Source organism: Schistocerca americana, chromosome 3 (assembly GCF_021461395.2).
Source record: "Schistocerca americana isolate TAMUIC-IGC-003095 chromosome 3, iqSchAmer2.1, whole genome shotgun sequence".
Classification (NCBI taxonomy): Eukaryota; Metazoa; Arthropoda; class Insecta; order Orthoptera; family Acrididae; genus Schistocerca; species Schistocerca americana.
In genome coordinates, this window is record NC_060121.1 from 891,795,238 (window position 1) to 891,822,159 (window position 26,922).

Sequence of the window (26,922 nt, forward strand, 5' to 3'; positions counted from 1 at the left end):
TACACTGATAGCTGATGTCTAGATCGTTTACAGATTTCCATACATCCTTCTACGAAACATACGGCCTCGTATGTTTCATCGAAGGGTGTAAGGAAATCTGTAAACGATCTAGATATCAGTGTAAGATGCGCAGATAGTTTCAGATACTTTGTTTCATAGCGTAAAAGCTGAATATTTTCTTAGGATTATTCCATAAACTGTGGAGCCTGCTTTCCCCACATGTGCATAACATTACGTTTGGTTGTGTTGAATGTTAGTTGCCAGTCTTTTAACCAATCACTGGTTAACCAACATCTTCCTGCAGTTCACAAAAATTTTGTAATGATGTGATCTCCCTGTATAATGAGTCCCTTAAATGTACTCTAACATGAAATACTGAACTCCATGCAACTCTGTCGTCCTTTTCCATGGTACATTGGCAGAATTCTATGCCAATGCTAATCTTTGTGCCTTACTACGTGCAATTAGCAGCTGCGTTTATATACGACAGTGGTTTCAGTGTGTCACGGCTTGGATGTGTTACGACTGTTCTCGTGATGCTGATCTACACTGAACTGGTGACGCATTTGGGCCTCTGCGATCCACTGCCAGTACTTACAGTATGACCTAGTTAGGTGTGGTCACTATCAGATCCTGTCTGACTATAGAAAACAGTGGGCGAGGAAAGACGTTTTACAATAAATGAACTTGTTTTGTGACAGAAAAGACACATCTTCGTATTTTAAAATGATTTTTATTCTTCCTTAGCCATTATGGTTGTTGTCCTTTTCTTGATAGTTTACCAGTAGGGCCCTAAAACATGTTCACTCTGGTAATATTTATTTCTCTTACTGTTCAGCCAGCGCTACGAGTTATCACATGTGATTAGCCATCTATAACAGCTACTATTACTCCTATTTCTCCAGAAATAAATGTCTAGGTTTTAAGACGATTTCGGTGAATGAAGCAGTACTTTCATATAGCGAGCGTAGAGCGAAAATAATATAACTTGGTTTCTGCGAGCATAGTAGTCTATAAAGAAGTACTGATGAAGCGGAACTGCAATATTTTTGCGAAAAGACAGTGGTTAGTGCGCACTGTTATCTTAAAGAACGATGCCGACTCTTTTCCTTGCAATTTCCAGGTGTGAAAATGGATCTTCACAATGGTAGTGCTGAAAACAAAATCGAGAAACTGAATGAACTTGCAACATGAGTTGCGATGTCCATTGTCTCAGATCAACACAAACATAAAAAGTTAATACAACCAGCTGCCTAATTGACGTAGAGTTACCATGTTGTTGTCGTTGTAGTGTTCAGTCCAAACACTGGTCTGATGCAGCTCTCTACGCTACTCTATCCTGCACGAGCCTCTTGGTCTCCACTGCAACGTACATCCCTCTGAAAATGCATACTTTATTCATCTCCTGCTCTCCCTCTACGATTTTACCCCTCCCCCCCCCCCCCGCCCCAATTCCCTCCAGCACTAAATTGGTGATACCTTGATGCCTCAGAACGTGTCCTACCAACCGACCACTTCTTCCAGTCAGTTTGTAGCACAAATATCTCTTCTTCCCAATTCTATTCAGTAATTCCTCATTAGTAACGTAATTTACCCACTTAATCTTCAGCATTCTTCTGTAACACCACATCTCAGAAGCTTCAGTTTTCTTCTTGTCTAAACTATTTATCGTCCATGTTTCACATCCATTCAGGGCTACACTACGTCCAAATACTTTCAGAAAGGACTTCCTGACACTTTAATCCATACTCGATATTAACAAATTTCTCCTCTTCAGAAACGTTTTTCTTGCCATTGTCAGTCTGTATTCTACACTCCTGGAAATGGAAAAAAGAACACATTGACACCGGTGTGTCAGACCCACCGTACTTGCTCCTGACACTGCGAGAGGGCTGTACAAGCAATGATCACACGCACGGCACAGCGGACACACCAGGAACCGCGGTGTTGGCCGTCGAATGGCGCTAGCTGCGCAGCATTTGTGCACCGCCGCCGTCAGTGTCAGCCAGTTTGCCGTGGCATACGGAGCTCCATCGCAGTCTATAACACTGGTAGCATGCCGCGACAGCGTGGACGTGAACCGTATGCGCAGTTGACAGACTTTGAGCGAGGGCGTATAGTGGGCATGCGGGAGGCCGGGTGGACGTACCGCCGAATTGCTCAACACGTGGGGCGTGAGGTCTCCACAGTACATCGATGTTGTCGCCAGTGGTCGGCGGAAGGTGCACGTGCCCGTCGACCTGGGACCGGACCGCAGCGACGCACGGATGCACGCCAAGACCGTAGGATCCTACGCAGTGCCGTAGGGGACCGCACCGCCACTTCCCAGCAAATTAGGGACACTGTTGCTCCTGGGGTATCGGCGAGGACCATTCGCAACCGTCTCCATGAAGCTGGGCTACGGTCCCGCACACCGTTAGGCCGTCTTCCGCTCACGCCCCAACATCGTGCAGCCCGCCTCCAGTGGTGTCGCGACAGGCGTGAATGGAGGGACGAATGGAGACGTGTCGTCTTCAGCGATGAGAGTAGCTTCTGCCTTGGTGCCAATGATGGTCGTATGCGTGTTTGGCGCCGTGAAGGTGAGCGCCACAATCAGGACTGCATACGACCGAGGCACACAGGGCCAACACCCGGCATCATGGTGTGGGGAGCGATCTCCTACACTGGCCGTACACCACTGGTGATCGTCGAGGGGACACTGAATAGTGCACGGTACATCCAAACCGTCATCGAACCCATCGTTCTACCATTCCTAGACCGGCAAGGGAACTTGCTGTTCCAACAGGACAATGCACGTCCGCATGTATCCCGTGCCACCCAACGTGCTCTAGAAGGTAGTCAACTACCCTGGCCAGCAAGATCTCCGAATCTGTCCTCCATTGAGCATGTTTGGGACTGGATGAAGCGTCGTCTCACGCGGTCTGCTCGTCCAGCACGAACGCTGGTCCAACTGAGGCGCCAGGTGGAAATGGCATGGCAAGCCGTTCCGCAGGACTACATCCAGCATCTCTACGATCGTCTCCATGGGAGAATAGCAGCCTGCATTGCTGCGAAAGGTGGATATACACTGTACTAGTGCCGACATTGTGCATGCTCTGTTGCCTGTGTCTATGTGCCTGTGGTTCTGTCAGTGTGATCATGTGATGTATCTGACCCCAGGAATGTGTCAGTAATGTTTCCCCTTCCTGGGTCAATAAATTCACGGTGTTCTTATTTCAATTTCCAGGAGTGTATATCGCCCCTAATTCGCCCATCATCAGTTATCTTGTTTATTATACAAAAAAATCATCTACTACTTTAAGTGTCTCATTTTCTGATCTAATTCCCTCAGCATCACCTAATTTAATTCGACTATATTCTCCTTTCAAGACATTGTCCATTTCATTCAGCTGCTCTTCCAAGTCCTTTGCTGTTTCTGACAGAATTACAATGTCATCGACAAACCTCAAATCTCCATGGATTACAATTTCTACTTAAAATTTTTCTTTTGTTTCCTTTACTGATTACTCAATATACAGGTTGAATAACATTAGGGATTTGCTACAACACTGTCTCACTCCCTTCTCAACCACTGCTTCCCTTTCGTGCCCGTCGACTCCTATAACTGCCATCTGGTTGCTGCACAAATTGTAAAGAGCCTTTCGCTTCCTATAACGCCCGCATTCTCGACGTTTAATGTAGCGTTCACATACATCCGCATCTACATGACAACTCAGCAATTCGCGCTTAAGCGCCTGAGAGAGGGTCCACCGAATTACTTTCGAAATATTTGTCTACTGTTGCACTCTCGACCAGCGCGCGGGGAAAACCCACACTTAAATCTTTTCATGTGAGCTCTGATTTTTCTTATTTTATTACAATGATCATGTCGTCCTAAGCCGACGGGAGTTAACAAAATACTTTCATATCCATAGGAGAAACTTAGTAAATGCAATTTCGAACATTCTTTCCATTCGAAGGAGAAAGATGGTGACTGAAATTTTTTGAAAAGGTCTAGTCGCAACGAATAACGCCATTGTGTTAATGATTGCCACCCCAACAATTGGGGGTGTCACAATATGGAAACATTAAATGTACATAATTTCTTGCTTTAGAAAGAAAACTACCAGATAGCGGCAGCCTCTTTTTTCTTTTTTTGTTTTGAGTAAACGTTAAATATTAATCATTCTTCGCATTGAAAGAGATCCCTTTTTTCGATCATATAAATGCTTAAATCTGTAGGGGATAATAACTCCAGTTACTGAGTTTTTACAAACTACCGATAGGTGGCGCGATGTGTTATGTCATTGCTACATTATTCTTAGAATAATGGAAACTCTGAAACTGTCCGATTAGGTTGCCTCCAGGGAGAGTTTGGAGAAGGAGTGTCGTAAAAATGGAAAGATTTCTGTTGCGTTAGTTTTTGCAGTTTTCGTAAACTCCTGGTCCAACAACGCATCGAACTGCTTCTTTCCACTTCTGATATTGAATCACTTTCAGGGGAGACTATTTAAACTGGTTTGCAGTATCTCTTCATGGTAGTGCTCCCGATACCGCTAAATTTCGTGAAGGTCGCCCAAAACGTGTTGTTCCGAAAACCCATCGATACCGGAAAATAATTTGCATGTGACGTATCGTAAAACAGGAGTACCTTCAGGCACATCCTAGATTGCAATGTTTTGCGTGAACCTTTAGTTCTGCTACCGATGGATTCCGCACAATTTAACCAAAATGAAAATAACATGCTCGTTCCGGTTCATGTAAGAAACTACTCAAAAAATTCGGTGGAGGTTACGTACAGAACATCATCACACCACCGGAGGAAACGTGGATACATTATTACGAGCTGGAAAGTTAGCAGCAGTCACTTGTTCGTGATAGGAACTGAGTTTAATGAAAGCTGTTCATCTATGAAGCACTTCCCAGAAGGCGATCGTTTGTTTCTTTGGTATATTTCGAGATCGAACATTTTTTTCAAGTACTGTCCAAAAGCAGTAAAATCCATGACATAGGGCTGTACTAATCCTTCTCTATTTCTACTAGCATTTTCGGTAATGCATCAGTTTCTCGGCATGAATGAAAGTAATATTACTCACATGCCATAATAATGTACGAAATGGAAAACTAGTTATTACAAATAAAACATTCACAGTTGTGAGAGGCAATAAGTGCTTTACCACAGGTAGGCCATTATCTGCTACCATAATGGGTCATTATGTGTTACTCTAATGGATCGTACCCTTTTCTGTGGTACGGCATACATTGCCTTCCTATATCTGCACAACTATGAAAATTTTATACGTAATCTGCGGTCTTCCACATCCAAAATTGTTGTGAGATGTGAGTAATATTAATCTTGCTGAGAAGATAGCACCTTATCGAAACTGGTACAGTAATAAGGAATTAATAATGCTCCTTTCATGCTTTTTATACAAGTTCGCTATCATTGCTTAAGGGAATCGAAGAAGAGTCAATAGATAATGCCATAAAAATTCATTTGCCACAAGCAGTTGATGTAACCAGGGAAAATGTCGCATCATTTTCCATCAAGATGATGCCAACTGTATCATAACGTGTAAAATACGCGAGAAACATTAACTAATGCCTCTCTGTCTGTACCCACTTGAACTGTCACCTAACGAATACTTTTTGCTCCTTTATGTCAAATTAGAAGTGAGTGGACAGAAATTTTCATCATGTAAAGAAGCTGTTGAATCCTCAGCAAGTAAGCTTTCGGGGTGCCAATATCAGAGTGAAAAGAAAAGGACTCTACAATTGGTTCGACGTTGTATGGTGCAAAAAGTGACAGCTGTCTGTAAACAATGAAAAGTGTGAAATCATCCACATGAGAATCTGCTGTTTCAGTTACACGCTAGATCACACAAATCTAAAGCCTGGAAACTCAACTAAATACTTAAGGATTACAATTACGAATAAATTAAATGGAACAATCACTTAGACAATGTTGTGGGGGAAGCAAAACAAAGACTGTGATTTATTGGCAGAAGAGTTAGAAAATGTAACAGGCTTATTTAAGGGAATGCTTACACTACGCTTGTCCGCCCTCTTCTTGAATGTTGTTGTGCGGTATGGGTTCCGCCTCAGATACAATTGACGGAGACAACCGAAAAGCCGGCCGGGGTGGCCGAGCGGTTCTAGGCGCTACAGTCTGGAACCACGCCACCGTAACGGTCGCAGGTTCGTATCCTGCCTCGGGCATGGATGTGTGTGATGTCCTTAGGTTAGTTAGGCTTAAGTAGTTCTAAGTTCTAGGGGACTGATGACCTCAGAAGTTAAGTCCCATAGTGCTCAGAGCCATTTGAACCATTTGAACAACCGAAAAAGTTGACAGAAGACATCGTGAAATAGGGGAGAGAGTGCCACGAATAAGATACAAGAAGTGGGGTGGCAGCCTTTAAAATGCACTCCTTTTTCCCTGCGGCAGGATATTATCATGAAATTTCAGTCGCCAACTTTCTCCTCATAGTGTGAAAATATTTTGTTTCCGCCCTCCTGCCAAGGAGGAATGATCAACATAAAAAATAAAATAAATCTGACCACGCACGTAAAGATTTAAGTGTTTCTTCTTCTCACGCGCTGTTCGTGAGTGGAACGGTAGAAAAGTAGCTTGACGGTGGTAGGACTTAATTTAAATTGGAGAGAGTAATAATCTAGATGTAGATACAGATTTCTTTAGGTGATAGACGAAGGGCAGTTGCTGATTAAATCAGGAAGAACGTCGCATAATAGTCATATCATAACAATGCCAGCTGTATCACAGCACAAGACAAATCGCTGATTGTGAGAAACATCGAACTAATGAATTTTTGCATGTTTTGACTTAATTCATTTTTTTTGTTCACTTATCTCAAACTAGATATTGATCACCTAAAGGTGGTGTTAAGTCTCCTGAAAGCATGTTTTCGAGGTGCCAGTATTACAGGAATAAAAAAAGGAAAGAATAACTTATGTTTCTAGAATTGGCGCGACCGCATGCAAACATCTATAAATTTTTACGGTCAATATTTTGAGAAACAATAAGACAATTTGTACCAAAAAGTTTTTCTTTCATTGTTACTGCAAAAATTAAAATGATGGCCCTCGTGAAGGGTGATATCTGAACTAGTTTCGGAATAAGAAACTCAGATATGGCCGCAACCATAGCAACAGAGTCATATTACGAGGGCTATTCAGAAAGTAAGGGCCGACGGGGTGCGAAATGGAAACCAAAGTGAAAATCCGATGAAGCTTTGCACAGGTGCGATGGTCAGTGCCTGTAGTATGCCCGTCGATCGTGTCACGTTGCTCTTTTCAATTCTGAGCACACATGCTTTGAACAATAGTGTTTCCCGCCGAGTATGAGGGCCTGATGAGCGATTTTGCCTAATGTCATGCAGCCCACATACCATAGCTGTCGTGCGTTTCCTTCCGCATGACATTTCTCGGCTACACACTGCAGGGGCAATGAAGATGCTCCTGCAGCGTTTTCGGTTAGACTCTCCCTGAGTTTCATCTCTGCTCACATGAACCGCTGGCTATGGAGACAATGTTGTGGCACAGAAGGCTAGCTGTAGACTGGCGTAGAAAAGTGGGAGGAAGCATAGGCGGCTGCCTTCTGTGTCGAGGGTATTGTAAAGTTGGTGCAACACTTCGAAAAATGTCTAAATCGGAGCGGCGACTATGTAGAGAAGTAGCTGGAAGGTGTAGCTAACTGATGCAAGGAAAACATTTTTGATTTTCACAGGGGTTCCCATTTTGGGACAGATCGGACCTTACTTTCCCAATAGGCCTCATACCTTCCAATGTGTAACACACCGAAGGAACCAGTGATTTTTGTTTGACGATATTAAGTAAATAAGCGGATGAACGGAGGCGTGTGTTTGGCCAGTGGCGGCAGTGCTGACTGGTATGCGTCTCACCTGACTTGTAGCCTGGTGAGGCGGCCCTGCACACAGTTGGTGGTAGCGACGTGTGTCGATGGCCCACTCTCAGCTGCCGGGAGGCGTCTGGCTTCCGCGAGTTGCGCAGGTCGGAGAGCGGACGAACACTGTGCGTGCTTTGTGTAGCGCGGGTCAGGCGCCTCAGCGGTTCCCACTCCACCCCACCCCACCCACCCCCCACCTGTAGCTGGCTGGCCGCTGCTAGCCCCACCACCTGTAGCTGGCCGGGTACCCGCAACAGCTAAAGCTGTTAGCGGCTCCGCTACCCGGCCACTAGCGGAAGAACAGCAAGCGAAGCAAAACACACGTGGCGTCCTGCTCCCGCTGGTACTGACGTAGACTGAACAGTCAAATCCAGCGAAATACTGGCTGGATTATAACCCCACCGCAAAATGAGTATGACTGACGTATTTTACTGGGTGTCACACACCACTAATGGCAAATCAGATAAAAAAATGTTTAATGCTTTTTTTATGTCATTGAACTGGCAGGGAATATTACTAACTTCCACAGACTTTCCACAGTTGAGATAATCTACAATACGAAAAGTTTTTCAGAGATCACTACCACTCACAAAATTAGTCTATTTACACTACTGGCCATTAAAATTGCTACACCACGAAGATGAAGTGCTACAGACGCGAAATATAACCGACAGGATGGAGATGCTGTGATATGCAAATGATTAGCTTTTCAGAGCATTCACACAAGGTTGGCGCCGGTGGCGACATCTACAACGTGCTGACATGAGCAAAGTTTCCAACCGATTTCTCGTACACAAACAGCAGTTGACCGTCGTTGCCTGGTGAAACGTTGTTGTGATGCCTCGTGTAAGGAGGAGAAATGCGTACCATCACGTTTCCGACTTTGATAAAGATCGGATTGTAGCCTATCGCGATTGCGGTTTATCGTATCGCGACATTGTTGCTCGCGTTGGTCGAGATCCAATGACTGTTAGCAGAATATGGAATCGGTGGGTTCAGGAGGGTAATACGGAACGCCGTGCTGGATTCCAACGGCCTCATATCACTAACAGTCGAGATGACAGGCATCTTATCCGCCTGCCTGTAACGGATCGTGCAGCCACGTCTCGATCCCTGAGTCAACAAATGGGAACGTTTCAAGACAACAACCATCTGCTTGAACAGTTCGACGACGTTTGCAGCAGCATGGACTGTCAGTTCGGAGACCGTGGCTCCGGTTACCCTTGACGCTGCACCACAGACAGGAGCGCCTGCGATGGTGTACCCAACGACGAACCTGGGTGCACGAATGGCAAAACGTCATTTTTTTTGGATGAATCCAGGTTCCGTTTACAGCATCATGATGGTCGCATCGCGGTGAACATCGCGGTGAACGCACATTGCAAGCGTGTATTCGTCATCGCCATACTGGCGTATCACCCGGCGTCATGGTATGGGGTGCCACTGGTTACACGTGTCGGTCACCTCTTGTTTGCATTGACGGCACTTTGAACAGTGGGCGTTACATTTCAGATGTGTTACGACCTGTGGCTCTACCCTTTCTTCGATCCCTGCGAAACCCTACATTTCAGCAGGATAATGCCCGATCGCATGTTGCAGGTCCTGTACGGACCTTCCTGGATACAGAAAACGTTCTACTGCTGCACTGGTCAGCACTTTCTCCAGATCTCTCACCAATTGAAAACGTCTGGTCAAAGGTGTCCGAGCAATTGGCTCGTCACAATACGCCAGTCACTACTCTTGATGAACTGTGGTATCGTATTGAAGCTGCATGGGCAGCTGTACCTGTACACGCCATCCGAGCTCTGTTCGACTCAATGTGTAGGCGTATCAAGGCCGTTATTACGGCCAGAGGCGGTTGTTCTGGGTGCTGATTTCTCAGGATCTATCCACCCAAATTGCGTGAAAATGTAATACCATGTCAGTTCCAGTATAATATATTTGTCCAACGAATACCCGTTCATCTGCATTTCTTCTTGGTGTAGCAATTTTAATGGCCAGTAGTGTACAGCATGGAGGCACTGTAACAGATATATCTGAAGTGGCACAGAATTGCGGTTTGGGGAGTCCTGGTGCTCGATTGCTATTTGAACTACGAGCAAGGGGTAAAATGTTTTTGGCTTAGCCTGCATCAGCGGCCCTCTTAATAATATTTCGAATATCCTACAGTATCTACGTTACGTTTGAACGATGAACGGCAGCTGCGTCCAGACAAATTGGGTGAGCAGACTAATTCCTTTTGCCATAGATGTTAATTGTGCTGAAATTAATACTTAGCTAATGGCACCATTTGTATGATCTCCGTTCGGACTTTACGTGTAAATACGTGCAGAAAACACGGTTTTGGACGTTTTAAAAGCGCGCCACTTCCGTGGTTTAAACTTGTACGAATCGGTTCAAACTTTGCACTAAGGTAAATAAATGGGTAAAGCCGAAACGCAATTTTTTCACTCAATAATCTTTACCCGTAGTGGAGATACGATAGTTCAAAATCAATCTAAATGTAGCACGTAAAATTCATTCTTATGTGAATGAAACGGCTTAAAATGATTGAGATAAATAAAAGCAGTGCCTCCGTCTATAAAACTGAAAACTTGCATTCAAAAAGCTAGCTTCCATTAGATTTTTCGTGCAAAAAAACACGTATCTTTTTTTAGTTTTTTATGCGCGCTACTTATATTTTCAGACTTGTGCGAATCGGTTCAAATTTTTTAAGGAGGTGGATAAATATGTGCAATTAACGATCGTCCTCTTGTTTTCTGAAACCTTTATCCATTGTCATGATATAAACATGATTCGAAAGATAATAAAAAAAAAAAACTACATCGTATCACACGTCTGCTCGAGTGAACAAAAATCTACATCGGTTACCAACCTATGGCGGTATAAAGACAAAATTTTGGTAAAGTAAAAGTCTGGAACCTGAATGAAAAATGCTACTATCATGGCACAAAAAAGTCGAATATGTCCAGGGCAGAGTTAGGGATGTAATACAAGGGAACTGGCCTTAACGAGTTATCTTGCAGACGTTTAAATCAAAATATATTCGCGCTTTTCTACGAGTTATCCCTACTCCCCCAGAGCAATGAGCTCTCTCAGGTGCAAAGTGTTGGAACACCTGCATCTTGCAATTTATAGGCTAAATTCCCTGATTCCTCGTCCAAAATCCGGAAGATTAACCAGCCTTAGTAAACAATATATACTATCATATGGCAGAAGAACATACATCTAATAGCTACAAAAGTTACCATGGGGGGTGGGGGGTGGTGGGGGGGTAGGGGGGGGAGCGAAAAAAATTTTTGGGGTTGACTTGTTCCAGGTGCAATAACATCATGTATCATGTTACTTTACTTGACATGATGCGTTTTACCACATCACATGGGTACTAATACTAACAACTAAAAGGAGCGAATGCATCAAGATGTTTTGACCTGAATGTGTTTGAAGCTGTTAGATAAGTCAAAAAGCTAGTTCCCTTCTTTTATATCCCTAACTCTGTCCTGGATATATTCGTCTTTTTTGTGGTATCATTTAAGCATTTTAAATTCTGATTATTTAATGAGGCATCATTTATCGAAGTACAAACCTCATCTTCAGGTGGCAATGGCAATATAAAACATTCAACAAAAGTACACATAGATACTTCAGTTGTTTAGTGCATTAGAGTTGACTGTGATGTTGTGTTTTAAGTGTCCGCTTGAAGTCTATGAATAGTGGTTAATACGATGCATTAAGCGATACCAATGGGGGAACTGAACACAGCACAAGAATACATCTATTTCACATGAATGAAGATGACCGAAGCACATGTCAACACTTTACAGAATAACCTTAATATTTATGTATATTTTGTCAAATATCTTTCTACACCAATACTGAAGAAAGGAAATAATCCGATGAATCACTGACGTGTTTTTGGTACGTGTACTGCGTTCGAGTATTATGAATTACCTCGAGGAAAACGATCAGTTGATACATACTCAGCACGTATTCTGCACACATCGTTCTTGTGAAACACGACTAGCTCTTTATTGTCACGAAGTAATGTCTGCATAGACAGGGGACCTCAAATTGATGCCATATTTCTAGATTTCCTAAACTCGTTTGATACTGTTCCTCACAGGAGGCTTCTAATCAGATGATGTGCCTATGGCGTACCGTTTCAGTTGTGCGACTGACTTCGTGATTTCCTGCCAGGAATGTCACAGTTCGTAGTACCTGACGGAAAGTCATCGACTAAAACAGAATTGATATCTGGCGTTCCCAAAGGAAGTCTTATATATCCTCTGCTGTTACTAATCCACATAAACGGAGTAGGAGATAATCTGAACAACCCTCTTACATTGTTTGCAGATTGTCAACTACCGTTTATTAAAGACCTGCCGTTTATTAAAGTCAACAATAACTAAAATAGAATTGCAATATAATTTAGACAAGATGTCTGTATTGTGCCAAAAGTGGCAGTTGACCGTAAATAATGAAAAATGTGAGATCCTCCACAAGGATACTAAAAGAAATCCGTTAAATTTCAGTACACGATAATTGAGACAAATTTAAATAGCGCCTATTAAACTAAATAGCTAGGAATTACAATTACGAGCAAATTAAACTGGAATGAGCACACAGAAATAGTTACCGGGAAGGCAAGAGAAAAATTGCGATTTGTTGCCAAAACACTTAGAAGATATCTTGTGTCTATTAAAGAGATTTACTAAACTACGCTAGTCCGTCCCGAGCTAGAATATTGCTGGGCGGTATGGAATCCTTACCAGGTAGGATTGACGGACGACATCGAAAACGTTCAATGAAGGGCAGCTAGTTTTGTATTATCACAGAGTAGGGGAGAGAGCGTCAAGGATATGATACTCGAGTTGGGGTGGCAGTCATTTAAACAAGGACGTCTTACGGAGCGGCGAGATCTTTTCACGAAATTTCAATCTCCAACGTTATCTTCAGAATATGAAAAGATTTTTTTGACCCCCACAAATGATCATTGTAATGAAATAAGATAAATCAGAGCTCGCATGGAAGATATAAGATTTCGTTCTCCTGCGTACTATTAGTGATTGGAACAGTAGAGAAGTAGCTTGAACGTTGTTCTGTGAGAGCCGGCCGCAGTGGCCGAGTGGTTCTAGGCGCTTCGTCCAGAACCGCGCGACTGCTATGGTCGCAGGTGCCAATACTTTCTCGGGCGTGGCCGTGTGTGAAGTCCTTACGTTAGTTAGGTTTAAGTAGTTCTAAGTTCTAGGGGGCTGATGACCTCAGATGTTAAGTCCCTTAGTGCTCAGAGCCATTTGAACCACTTTGTTCTGTGAGTCCTGTGACAGGCACTTCAGTGTGGAGTTCAAATAGCTCTGAGCACTATGGGACTTAACATCTGAGGTCATCAGTCCCTTGGAACTTAGAACTACTTAAACCTAACTAACCTAAGGGCATCACACACACCCATGCCCGAGGCAGAATTCGAACCTGCGGCCGTAGCGGTCGCGCGGTTCCAGACTGTAGCGCCTAGAACCGCTCGGCCACTCCGGCTGGCCACTTAAGTGAGGATTATGGAGCATTGTTATCTATAGGTGACACTGATACCTCGAAAAATGTCGCTTTATTAAATGAAGTCAACAAATTTTGTAACTGGCAGTAGTCTCTGAAAAACCTTTTCACATTTTTGAAAGACTCACGGTCTATTAATAGTCGATATGGCTTTAAATTGCGATATGAAATACAGAGCATTAAACTGCACTACTACGAAGGACAAAATTGTACTTATTGTGTATGTACAATGTAGCAAGAAGAATACATGGTTAAATTTGTAGATGATTTGGGATATTCTGGGTACAAAGTAAAGTTCACATAACTCTAACTCTGCCAGCGACAATGGCTCTAATCCGCCTACGCGACCTAATGTTGAAATGAACTTGTGTGACGTCAATCCATGTCGCTTAAAAGTTTTACAGACTTCAGCAACCGTAGTGGATTGCGCGTCAGTGTCTTAACAACCCATAACGAAATGCTTTCACTGGGTGGCAGTATATGGAGAACGCGCTGCCTAGGACACCAGTTGAACACTGTCTGTATCGAGGTAGGTCAGGACAGCACGGGCAACATGCGGTCTTGCGTAATTTTGTTGAATGGTGATGTCAGAAGAACTCGATGATAAGCATAGCTGCTCACCAAATGCCCAGCTACGCAAACCTGTGGTGATCGTTTTGTGTACCAGTGCTATCTCATACCTCCAAGTACCAAGTGCTGGGATAGAATAACGATGACCAATGCAGTCGGGCAAATTTCTCCTCGGAGCTTTCAAACTATACTGTGTGATACTGTACACAGAAGCTGGACACCTTATATACAGATTGTAGATAGCGTTACTGCTAGCTTCATGGTGCGATTTTTCGCTAATGATACTCATTTGCATATCAAACCACGGGTAGTACACTTCACGCAAGTCTGAAATTTGTTGCACGCCACGGGATAGAGTAGCAGTTTTAAAGACGGATAGAGTAAAATGATTTATTATATTGAGTCTGTAGCATACAGCGGCGGTATACTTCTGACGGGGTTAATCCGCCTGAAATAAGAAATTTTGCAACACAGCGCTAGTTCCTCAACGAGTCAACGTCGTTCTGCGTTCAGTGTGAACCAGCATCTCCGTGTCGCCGCATGAGGTTGCAGTAGGGGTGTTTCCTGTTACACTATTGACAGGACAGAACAGACTCTAGATGTAAGCGAATTGTGAAGGATTGTTTCCGTAGTTAAAGAATCTAGGGTTTCATTTGGTACGTGGTACTGGTAACTGAAAATGGCCAAAAGCCGAAATTATGATTGTGCAGTAGAATGAACGATATATACAGTCAAATGGCGTAACTTTAATTACATGGCTGTGATCCCAAACGATGCTAAATTATCCTATTAGAGTACCATTTCTTAGACTAATTCATTCTGCATTGCCCTATTTGATTTGACTACATTGTATTATCTGATACAATTCTCGAATAACGTCTTACAATCGTTGCTCGTAAATCGTCTTAGTTAATTTTCTGTAGACGTAACTAAAGTGTCTGGTTGTATTTTCCGTACCACATCATGGAACACCAGGTTCCTTTATATCGCGTCAGAGACACCCACACTGACTTATATCCTGGGATCACTGACGTGGCGACAGCCAGTTCGCTGTGCTCACTCAGCCCTTTGTCCATCCCCTGGCTTGAAATAGTACATCCTGCAGTTTTGCTTATTCCCGATAAAAGAAAAAAGGAACGCTGCGACAAGAAACGTTACAACGAGAGTTCACTTGTAGACTGGTAGCGGTGTTGGGCAACTTCCGGACGGAGCGGCTCCTTGACCAAGGTCGGTACGTGTCCTGAAATGCTACCTGCTGTAGCATGAGCCAGCCAGGCGTGAAGGAGGCCAATGACAGCGTGGTCTACAGGGCGGGCAGACAGACTAGCCTTGCTCAGGAACCGCCGGCTGAGCTCTTGCCGCTTTGGGAGCGACCACGGCACTACGACGGCGTCTGCAGCTCAAGTCGCGGCCTTGCCCGCATCGACACTGGGTCAAGGCAGCGCGAGTCGCGGCACTGCTAGCCCCCGCGACGTAGGCAACCCACGTAACTCGCCTGCACTCCTCAGTGGCTGCCAGTGCCGAAACCAATCTACGTACGACTGCTCTCTGCGTATTTACTGTACAATGAAACAGACAGACACCATCCGAACAGGTCTTTAAGACCCAACGGTACCGACCGGTCACCATTTCATCCTCAGACCTTAGGTGTCACCGGACCGATGACCGTCGCAGTCTGGTCCCTTTAATCCCACAAACCAACAACCTTAGGTGTCACCGGATGCTTATATGGAGGGGCATGTGCGCAGCACAACGCTTTCCTGTTGTCAGTTTTCGTAACCGGTGCTCCTCAATCTGCCTCACGAGGGATGAGTGCACCGCGCTTGCCGACAGCACACGGCAGACCCGGATGGTAACCCATCCAAGTTCTAGCCGACAGCTGTGACATTATTGTTGATATTTTTTTTTATTTTTTTTAAATATTTTATTGAAACTGTTAAAGCAGAAATAGAGACATCTTGTTTGAAGCGAAATCGATACTGAAACTCTTTGATAAGATTAAAGTGAATGTACATATTAAGAAAAAGGGTGTAAAATTTACTTTTAAATATTGTAAAGATATCTATTTGTTATAATTATTAAATGCAAAAAGGTGATATAATGTAATTATGTATGTAATGGTTACTGGCGCTCACTTAGGGCTGTATGAAATATGTGTAGTATAAAAGATGGAGTAGTTCCGTCAGGAACGGAAAGCTGTGTAAGCGTAGGAAAAGGTGGGAGCGGAAACGTTTGGCGCGCTTTGGCGGGCGCGAACAAAGTCAGTCGGTGGCCAGTGATTTTAGAGGCAGCACGTACAGCCCCAGCATAGTGTGGAGTGCGCCATATTGTTGCATCTTGCCTCGGTTGGAAACCGCAGTCTACCACGGCCTGGTATGGGGAGAAAAACGGGCTATTGATAGTAACATGGATCATCGCTATGAAGAGGATAAGTCCGACATGCATAACTTCTCATGGCCGTTCTGATATTAATGCAGTTGTTGCCACCAACGCCACCGTCGCTGATCACAGCTTACAGGGTACGACAGTTTAGCTATGTATTATAGTGTGTGCCAGAATGTTGAAATGCGCTTTGAGAATAATAACCATCATCCAAATTAACAATTGTGTCCACCTGGTAATTTATCCCGCTCATAAACCAAGCAGGATCCTAACCTGGTAAATGAAAATTCCGAGTGACCTGTATTCAGCCAAGACTGTGAAATCTTTAATATATTGTCGGCAAATCAGTGATTAATCAGTGAAATAACTGATGTAGAGAATAACTGAGAATTTCATAATTAACATTGCTATTATTTTCTGTGTTAAAATGATTACGTAAGGTAATGCCAGATTCAGAGACCACATTAGATAAATTGTTTGCTGCTTTTACATTACGTATTAATGAAAGGAAATACTAAGTTGATGATTAATGGTGATAAATAGTAACGTTAAATAGCTTATAGCGAATCAATGAAATGTTGAGTACCAAATATGTTCATGTAGAAACCCCCCCCCCCCCTGTCGAAATTTACTTTTGTTTTAATGAAATCAGTCTGTCTGATTAAGCAATTAGGTGCTCTAGTTTTGTTTCGAGCGGCTAAACTTTTTTGTATTGCTAAACCATCTTTTATCTAAATCTGAAGTGAAGTCTGTTAGGAAAGTAGGGAGTTGTAATCTTTTCTGCTGTCCTACTCAGCTTCATTAGGCGTGCCAAATTAGACTGGCGAATAATAGTGTACCACCAACCACATACACTCCTGGAAATGGAAAAAAGAACACACTGACACCGGTGTGTCAGACCCACCATACTTGCTCCGGACACTGCGAGAGGGCTGTACAAGCAATGATCACACGCACGGCACAGCGGACACACCAGGAACCGCGGTGTTGGCCGTCGAATGGCGCTAGCTGCGCAGCATTTGTGCACCGCCGCCGTCAGTGTCAGCCAGTTTGCCGTGGCATACGGAGCTCCATCGCAGTCTTTAACACTGGTAGCATGCCGCGACAGCGTGGACGTGAACCGTATGTGCAGTTGACGGACTTTGAGCGAGGGCGTATAGTGGGCATGCGGGAGGCCGGGTGGACGTACCGCCGAATTGCTCAACACGTGGGGCGTGAGGTCTCCACAGTACATCGATGTTGTCGCCAGTGGTCGGCGGAAGGTGCACGTGCCCGTCGACCTGGGACCGGACCGCAGCGACGCACGGATGCACGCCAAGACCGTAGGATCCTACGCAGTGCCGTAGGGGACCGCACCGCCACTTCCCAGCAAATTAGGGATGCTGTTGCTCCTGGGGTATCGGCGAGGACCATTCGCAACCGTCTCCATGAAGCTGGGCTACGGTCCCGCACACCGTTAGGCCGTCTTCCGCTCACGCCCCAGCATTGTGCAGCCTGCCTCCAGTGGTGTCGCGACAGGCGTGAATGGAGGGACGAATGGAGACGTGTCGTCTTCAGCGATGAGAGTCACTTCTGCCTTGGTGCCAATGATGGTCGTATGCGTGTTTGGCGCCGTGCAGGTGAGCGCCACAATCAGGACTGCATACGACCGAGGCACACAGGGCCAACACCCGGCATCATGGTGTGGGGAGCGATCTCCTACACTGGCCGTACACCACTGGTGATCGTCGAGGGGACACTGAATAGTGCACGGTACACCCAAACCGTCATCGAACCCATCGTTCTACCATTCCTAGACCGGCAAGGGAACTTGCTGTTCCAACAGGACAATGCACGTCCGCATGTATCCCGTGCCACCCAACGTGCTCTAGAAGGTGTAAGTCAACTACCTGGCCAGCAAGATCTCCGGATCTGTCCCCCATTGAGCATGTTTGGGACTGGATGAAGCGTCGTCTCACGCGGTCTGCACGTCCAGCACGAACGCTGGTCCAACTGAGGCGCCAGGTGGAAATGGCATGGCAAGCCGTTCCACAGGACTACATTCAGCATCTCTACGATCGTCTCCATGGGAGAATAGCAGCCTGCATTGCTGCGAAAGGTGGATATACACTGTACTAGTGCCGACATTGTGCATGCTCTGTTGCCTGTGTCTATGTGCCTGTGGTTCTGTCAGTGTGATCAAGTGATGTATCTGACCCCAGGAATGTGTCAATAAAGTTTCCCCTTTCTGGGACAATGAATTCACGGTGTTCTTATTTCAATTTCCAGGAGTGTATATTGTTAATTATGCAGAATAGTAGTCTAACTACTGTTATTTGCCATACCTCTGAACTAATGACTTATTTGAAGAAACAAGTTAAAGTCTGCTGCTTATTTCTTAGGTTAACACACACGGTTATTACACTTGTTCTTGTGGTTTTGCTGTGCGGATAGGTAACTGTATTTCTGTTTGTTACATTGCTTATTATTAACAGTATAGTATAAGAATATTACAGTTAGCTTTGCATGACAGTATGTTTTGTAAACCAATTCAGAGAATACAAGATACACGCAAGTATTACATCTGGTTTTACGTATCAGGATGGTAAATAACACACACAAGTCAACAAGAGGAATATTACACAGCGCTTAACTTCGGCTATCTGAAGGGAACCGGTGTTACCACTACGGCAAGGCCGACGGCCATTCACTGTACGATGGAAGAGGAAAATCTCTCTACTCCATCATTTACTAAGACTCCTTCCCGTTCGGTACATGGATGGAGAGTTGGAAAAATGAATGCACGTACGATCGTGTTATTAGCCTGCTTTTATCTTCCTAATTCTTAAGGATCTCAAGAACATACGTAGTTTCGACCCTGATAAATTTTTCTTCACTTTCTCTAAGCAGATTCTCTCGAGATGTGCAGTGTCGTTCTTGTAATGTTAGCCAGCCAGTATTTCACAACATTTCCGTTGTATGTAAGTCTGCATGCCGTTGGCATAGAAGGTAAAATATTGTAGAATGTCTGGCCGCGTCATTTTCCTCTTCAGTTAATTCTGCTTGAGCGACGTTTCCACCCATCTGGTGGGATCTTCTTCAGGATGTTGTGATGTTCACGCTTAGCTCACCACTGCCCACAGAAGACCTTCCCCTTTCTCTTGTTTTCCCGCTGTTTTTTCCTTTCTATTGGTCTACCTTAATTTTTTCTCCAAAACAGTTGTGAAGCTACAATCGGGATCTTCGACGAATATTCAGCTGGGAACGTTGTTCAGAACTCTAAAAATGTAGTACACTTTTAACGCCACGCTTTTCCCATACCTACTCACCGACATAGTAATGTTGTCCACAATTTTATCTGGCGCATTAGAAATCCTCAAACACGAAACCTTAATTATTCCGTTGAAAATAAAATTTTCGATCATGACGTTGAAGTAGTAGTTGTCACAGTAGGTTTCTTGACTAACTACTCATTATTCTCTTGTATCAAACTTCGCTCAAAGTCAGTGTTCCAACTACGTCTGGCTTTGACAAACTGATCTAGCTCATTAACACTAATTTTGAGAGCAAAGAATGTCGTCACACATCACAAATCAGCTTGACATCAGAATTCATTTAGTCACGTGACTGGTGCACCTGAACAACGGCATTGTGCATCATTGTACTTCGGTTCAGTAATCTGATGAACGTCTTGTTGCTGTAACATTGAGCGGTACTCTACTTCAACCACCTCGGATTCTTTTTCTTCATCTTGTTGTTTACTGACCTGATTGTAATCAGAATGTTCGATATTCGTTGGTCCTATAATGTTTTCCAAATTTGTGAGTCGTTATGCATACTTTCACCATGAGGATGAAACATTTTGTCCAAGTCACGTAAAAATGGTTAATTATTTGCTCTCAGCTGTCATAAAAGTTTTGATTATCATCTGTTATTTCGTCCAAATCTTCTCCCAGCTCTTGAGTTTTTGCAAACATCATAGTATCACAATCATCCCTACCTACGGTATCAACACGACTGTTGTCTATTTCTGCCTTTCGCGATTCAGTGATTGTGTTCAGTCTGGAACTTTCACTTTCCGCTGCCTCTAAGGTTGCACTTCATCTAACTAGCCTTGATTTATTATTAACTATTTCCGTATGTATTTCATTTTTGAACTGTGTCATGAACTTATTCCCAGATACCCTATTCCACTATTATCCCTTCCAGCTCGTATAGTTAATTAGTTGAAGGGTTGTTGACTTTGCCTTTTCCTCTCTTGTTCTTGCACAGTTACATTTATTTTAAGAGCCAGGGATTTTGCCAAACTGACATTGTATGTTAGACATTAAGTTCATAGGTATGTCAGCCACTGTTGCAAATGGCCTTCTCCAGAGTGGATTGCCGCCTAATGAACAAGAAAAAACTTTAGTTTTTATATATTGACGGAAGACGCTATCATTGTAATCTGATAGGGTACTGAGGATGAGAAGGACGGGTGTTAGACATCCTTTATTGGTGCTTGCTTTATTTCTTGTCATTGGTAGAAGTAGGAATTCTTGATTAGCGTTTTCTTTATTTCTTGCCAATGGTGGAAATAGGCGAATGAGAAAGTGGCGGCATTTGTGACGTAGCGCTGTTTACTTGCTGCATGCTGCCGGCCCTCCTGCGCGCCTGTGTGTTTTGCTTTGCGAGAGCTGCCATTCCATAGCGCTATTATCGCTGGCAGCCAAGACGCTGGGATGCCTGTACCCGCCTTCTCCATTCATGTCGGTGGGTCGCTTGGCTATTTCTATCGCCTGTCTAATCCACCTATAGTTTGCCAGTACGCGAGCTTCTCGAAATATTACCCGTTTGGACCACTCATCCACATGTTCTGCCACCGCTTACTCGGTGTGTTGTCCTAGACGAATAAATCTTTCATGTTTAGATATCAGTGTGGTAATCTGTCACCCCCTCTCGCCTACATTCACAAGTCCACACTCGCAGCCAATCTAGTAGACTACAGCAGTATGTAATTTGACAGAAGAGCACAGAACATGCTTTATGTTGTTCCTGCTCGGCGGAGGATATAAGAAGTAACTGAAAATCCACCAACACAGACCGACATGTTTCCTCCCACCATGACCCTACACAGAAATCCGCCCTGGTCACTTTAACAGAGAGTGCCCACAGGTTTAGCGATTGGCAATATCTAAACGTTGAGCTACTAAACGTCAGCTCCAACTTTCGGGACAATGGTCATGGGATGGATTAAATTACATCGACAAAGAATGAAAGTAATAGGAAAGAACAGAAAGAAGCAAAAACAGAGCCCTATTGCCGTAAATACAACGGATCAGTGAATGTGTGGGCAAAAATTGTCGCATAGCGGGTATCAAGCCAGTTTTCCGAGGCAGCTGACTCGGTGTGTTGTCCTAGGCGAATAAATCTTTCATGTTCAGGTATTCGTGTCGTAATCTGTCGCCCCATATCGCCTACATTCACAAGTCCACACTCGCAGCCAATCTAGTAGACTACAGCAGTATGTACTTTGACAGGAGACCAAAGAACATGCTTTATGTTGTTCCTGCTCGGCGGAGGATATAAGAAGTAACTGAAAATCCTCCAACACAGACCGATATGTTTCCTTCCATCATGACCCTACACAGAAATCCGCCCTGCTCACTTTAACCAGGATTGCCCACAGGTTTAGCGATGGGCAACATCTGAACGTTGAGCTCCAGCTTTAGGGCCAATGGCATGAATAAAATTACGTCGACAAAGAATGAAGGTAATGGGGAAGAACAGAAAGAAGCAAAAACAGCGCCTTATTGCCGTTAAGTACAACAGATCACTGAATGTGTGGGCATAAATCTCCGCATAGCAGGCATCTAGCCAATTTTTCGAGACAGCAAGTAAATAAAAGATGTCCTTGACTTGATGAAAGTTGCTGTGGACAAACTACATACTGCTGGAGTTTAGGAAATCGGCTGCGAGTGAGAACTATTGTAATTAGACGAGAGGGAGCGACCGATTAGCACACGAGTGTTGAAATATGAATGATGTATTCATCTGAGACAATACACCAAGTCACCGTTGGCGGCACACTAGAACGAGTGCGCCAGACAGATAGTATTTCGAGAAGCCAGCCTACTGGCAAAACAGTCACTTACTTTGAGGAGGAAGATTAGAGAGGTGATAGAAACAGCCAAGCGATCCGCCAAGATGAACAAAGAAGATGGATACAGCATGCCTCAGTTGGCACCAGACAGCAAGTAGTCAGCACTAAATCACAATTGCCGCCCGTTTCTCATTTGCAGGTTTTCACCAATGGCAAGCATTAAACAAATGCCTGTCAAGGACGTCCATTTCGACCAATGACAAGAAGTAAAGCAAATACCAACAAAGGACGTCTAACACCCTTCATCCTCAATACTTTATCAGATTACGATGGTAGCCTCTTTTAGCAGTATGTAAGAACTAAAGACTTTGTCATTATTTTGGTCGGTTTGCGTAATACGTGGAAACTTCAAGTACAACTACAAAAAAGCCAATCCACAATCTTTGGTCGCACCGCTCGGTGTTTCCATCGTCCAGAGTTCCATTTCTCCAACCACGGCCAACCCATCCTTCTGCCTAACCCAATAAAATACTTAGGACTAACTCTCAACAGTAAACTAACGTGGAACGCATATCTCCAAAGCCCTAAACCAGCTAAGACTACTAAAACTACCTGGGGTCCACATCCTTCCACTATCATCCTCACCTATAAATCCCTCATCTTCCCCACCTTAACCTCAGCTAGCCTTGACTGGATACCTGCCTGGCCTAAATTCTGTAAGTCACTTGAATTCCTGGGAACACATGCACTCCATCTCCCGCATCCCCCTATCTTCCCCAAATCACATCTTGTACCAATTCATCCTCTTCCCACAATGCTTCTCTTCCTACAGCACCTTCAGATTCCATACGTTAATCGCAAAGCCCAGTAGCAGCACCCAATTTCGCACCCAGTAACAACCAATCCAGGTATCCCACTGCACTGCTACATCCATTTTCTGTCTTCCATGCACCTTCATGCCTTATCTGATTTAACCAGCTGCCAATCTCCAACGATGAAATCTGGCCCGAGATGTACTCCTCTCGGCTCTACAGGGCCCCATGGTCATACCTATTATAGCAGCCTAGTCCTGACAATTATCTTCGTGTATCACTTAACATTACCATCACATCATGGCGTGGTTCACATTCAACAGTGACTACATTTGACTATAACATGAAGTCATCAAAAGAGCTCCAAAAACCATGCGTACTTTTTATCTATGTGTATTTTACAGAAACCTCGATTACTATAATTTGTTTTTATGTTCAAGAAATGGTACAAATGTCTCTAAGCACTTTGGGACTTAACATTTGAAGTCATCAGTCCCCTAGAACTTAGAACTACTTAAACATAACTAACCTAAGGACATCACACACATCCAGCCCGAGGCAGGATTCGAACCAGCGACAGTAGCAGCCGCGTGGTTCCGGACTGAAGCACCTAGAACCACTCGTCCACAGCGGCCGGCTGTTTTTATGCAAAAATCGTAAATGTCGTCCAGCGACGTGCTTTTACAAAATCATCCGTCATTACCATTTCTTATATTTTTAATCATCTTGTAAACAGTGTTTAGGTAGTCTTTGACTGAAGAGTGGTTTTATCCGCTCCTTTGTTGGGAATTGAAATAACAATAAATAAAAAAATCATTCAGCAGCCCGAAAAACACACTGTGAAAGGTTATTTGCAACAGCGTCTGAAATGTTGGGTATTTAACATATTTATAATGCTGTCATATACCCTGAAGAGCCCGCATCTCGTGGCCGTGCGGTAGCGTTCTCGCTTCCCACGCCCGGGTTCCCGGGTTCGATTCCCGGCGGGGTCAGGGATTTTCTCTGCCTCGTGATGGCTGGGTGTTGTGTGCTGTCCTTAGGTTAGTTAGGTTTAAGTAGTTCTAAGTTCTAGGGGACTTATGACCACAGCAGTTGAGTCCCATAGTGCTCAGAGCCATTTGAACCATTTTTTTATACCCTGAAGAATTTCATTGCTAGTGTCAACGGGCGCGGAAACCTACGATTACAAATATTTCCTTATGTTCTGTTTGTTATGCTCAGCTACTCTGATTTGCTGGATTGTGTTAATAAATGTTTTTAAACTTGATAAATATTTATGCTCCAAACAACCCTCAGCCACTCACCACTCCCACCGTTTCTTGCAACATAGGCTGCAGGTTGTCTATCTAAAGGCCTCCTGGGGCAACAAAAATTTGTTTTTCAGTACTTCATAAAACACTGATCGAATTGAAAAATTAAAAATGCTTCGATAATCAACTCATTAAAGGTATAATATAACGTTAATGTTTTAATGCAGTAAGAGAAGCATTAAACTTAGAAACTGTGTACGTGTCTTGAGGCAATGTAAATCACTGAGTACAAATTACCCAGCTTATATGTATCCAGTATTTGAGGAATAGAGCACTTTGAGACTTGCAACATTGTGTAAAAGACTACCAGTGATCTTCATACTTTCATCCACCACTTTCCGCTAACGTCACCAATCAGATCCTTCACGAACGCGTAAAGACTTAAGCATTGTGTAGATCAGCAGAAGCGACTTGAGTCGATGTTTCTGAAAGTGCGCTCCTTCCGATTATCCTCGGTACTACCGTAGGAAGCGAAGAGCAAATCGAAGGTAGGGCGGAAAAAACGGAGCAGGCGGTCATTTGGTCGGAGAAGGGTGTTTTCGGTACTGTCGTCGGAGGTTATGACACATGGAGGAGGGATTCATTTGACGAAAAAGAGCGAAAGGACTGTCACACATTACGTTGTGTTACAGTTTATACGCCTCCCACGGCAATTGTTTTTTCTAAGAACAGCTGTGCGCTTGCAATCAAGTAATGTATTACACACTGCCGGAAACTGGAACCCCCTCAAGGAGAACATCAGTGATGTGACGACCAGTTCATCATTGGAGGAGTATATGATGACAAATTCCGGCCCAGTAAAACACACGGGTGACAAAACGTCGTGCCCAAACTATCTTGTCAGTGCCATCCTCTGGCGGCAGTTCAGCTGTGTGGTATAGCAGGCAGACGATCATAAATACAATATTGCCGTGACTGTGTTGTTCCGAATTACGATGCAAAGTTGCTTTGGAAATGCCTGCATGTCCGAAGGAACAGAGATTACGGCGACTTCGGCCGTTATGAAATACATGAAATGCGTTCGTAGTTGCGAATATAGACAAACATCAGCGGTGTAATGGAATGGCGAGACTGAAAATTTATGTAAATGATCTAGGTGATAATCTGAGCGGCCCCCTTAGATTGTTTGCAGATGACGCTGTAATTTACCGTCTGGTATAATCGTTACACGATCAATTCCAATTACAATATGATCTAGAGAGAACTTATGTATGGTGTGAAAAGTGTTTCAAATGGCTCTGAGCACTATGGGACTTAACTACTGAGGTCATCAGTCCCCTAGAACGTAGAACTACTTAAACCTAACTAACCTATGGACATCACACACATCCATGCCCGGGGCAGGATTCGAACCTGCGACCGTAACGGTCGCGCGATTCCAGACTGAAGCGCCTAGAACCGCTGGGCGACTCCGGCCGGCGTGAAAAGTGGCAATTAGTACTAAACAAAGAAAAGTGCGAGGTCATCCACGTGGGTACTAAAAGAATTCCGATAAATTTTAGGTATAGGGTAAATCGCACAAATCTAAGGGCTGTCAATTCTACTAAATACCTAGGAATTACAATTACGAGCAGCTTAAATTGGAAAGACCACATAGACAATATTGTGGGGAAGGCGAAAAAAGACTGCGCTTTGTTGACAGAACACTTACATGATGCGACAAACCCACTAAAGAGACAGCCTAACATTACACTTGTCCGTCCTCTGTAGGAATATTGCTGCGCGGTATGGGATCCTTACCAGATAGGGTTGACGGAGGACATCGAAAAAGTGCAAAGAAGGGCGGCTCGTTTCATGTTATCGCGCAATAGGGGTGAGAGTGTCACTGATATAATACGGGAGTTGGGGTGGCAGTCACTGAAACAAAGGCGGTTTTCTTTGCGGCGAGATCTATTTATGAAATTTCAATCACCAGCTTTCTCTTCCGAATGCGTAAATATTTTTTTGACACCCACCTACGTAGGGAAAAATGATCATCATAATAAAATAAGAGAAATCAGTGCTCGAATGGAAAGATTTAGGTGTTCCTTTTTTCCCACGCACCATTCGAGAGTGGAATGGTAGAGAAGTAGTATGAAAACGGTTCGATGAACGCTCTGCCAGGCACTTAAGTGTGAATTGCAGAGTAACCATGTAGATGTAGATGTAGATGTAGATGTAGAAAATTTGTGCCGGACCGGGACTCAAACCCGGATATCCCGCGGTCTCTACACCATTTGGCTATCTGTGCACAACTCATGGCCAGACACAAATTTCCATATGCCGTTATCCGTGTGTCTACAACCTGTACTCGTATACTCATCATGTATTTTCCCCGTAGAGGGGAGACATTTT

The 26,922-nt window shown here is 44.0% G+C and overlaps 1 protein-coding gene across 2 annotated transcripts in view; it reads right to left on the reverse strand.

The window, feature by feature from the left end:
- The window catches only part of LOC124605356 (proton-coupled amino acid transporter-like protein pathetic), a 431,929-nt gene that overhangs the window by 295,750 nt on the left and 109,257 nt on the right, over nucleotides 1-26,922 (reverse strand). The window contains exon 1 of one of the 2 annotated variants that reach the window (XM_047136982.1): nucleotides 7,899-8,017. The exons of the other annotated variant lie outside the window; for it this stretch is intronic. The gene's annotated coding sequence lies outside the window, so the exon portion shown is untranslated. Of the gene's footprint in view, nucleotides 1-7,898; nucleotides 8,018-26,922 lie in introns of those variants that run through there. 2 annotated transcript variants of the gene reach the window in all.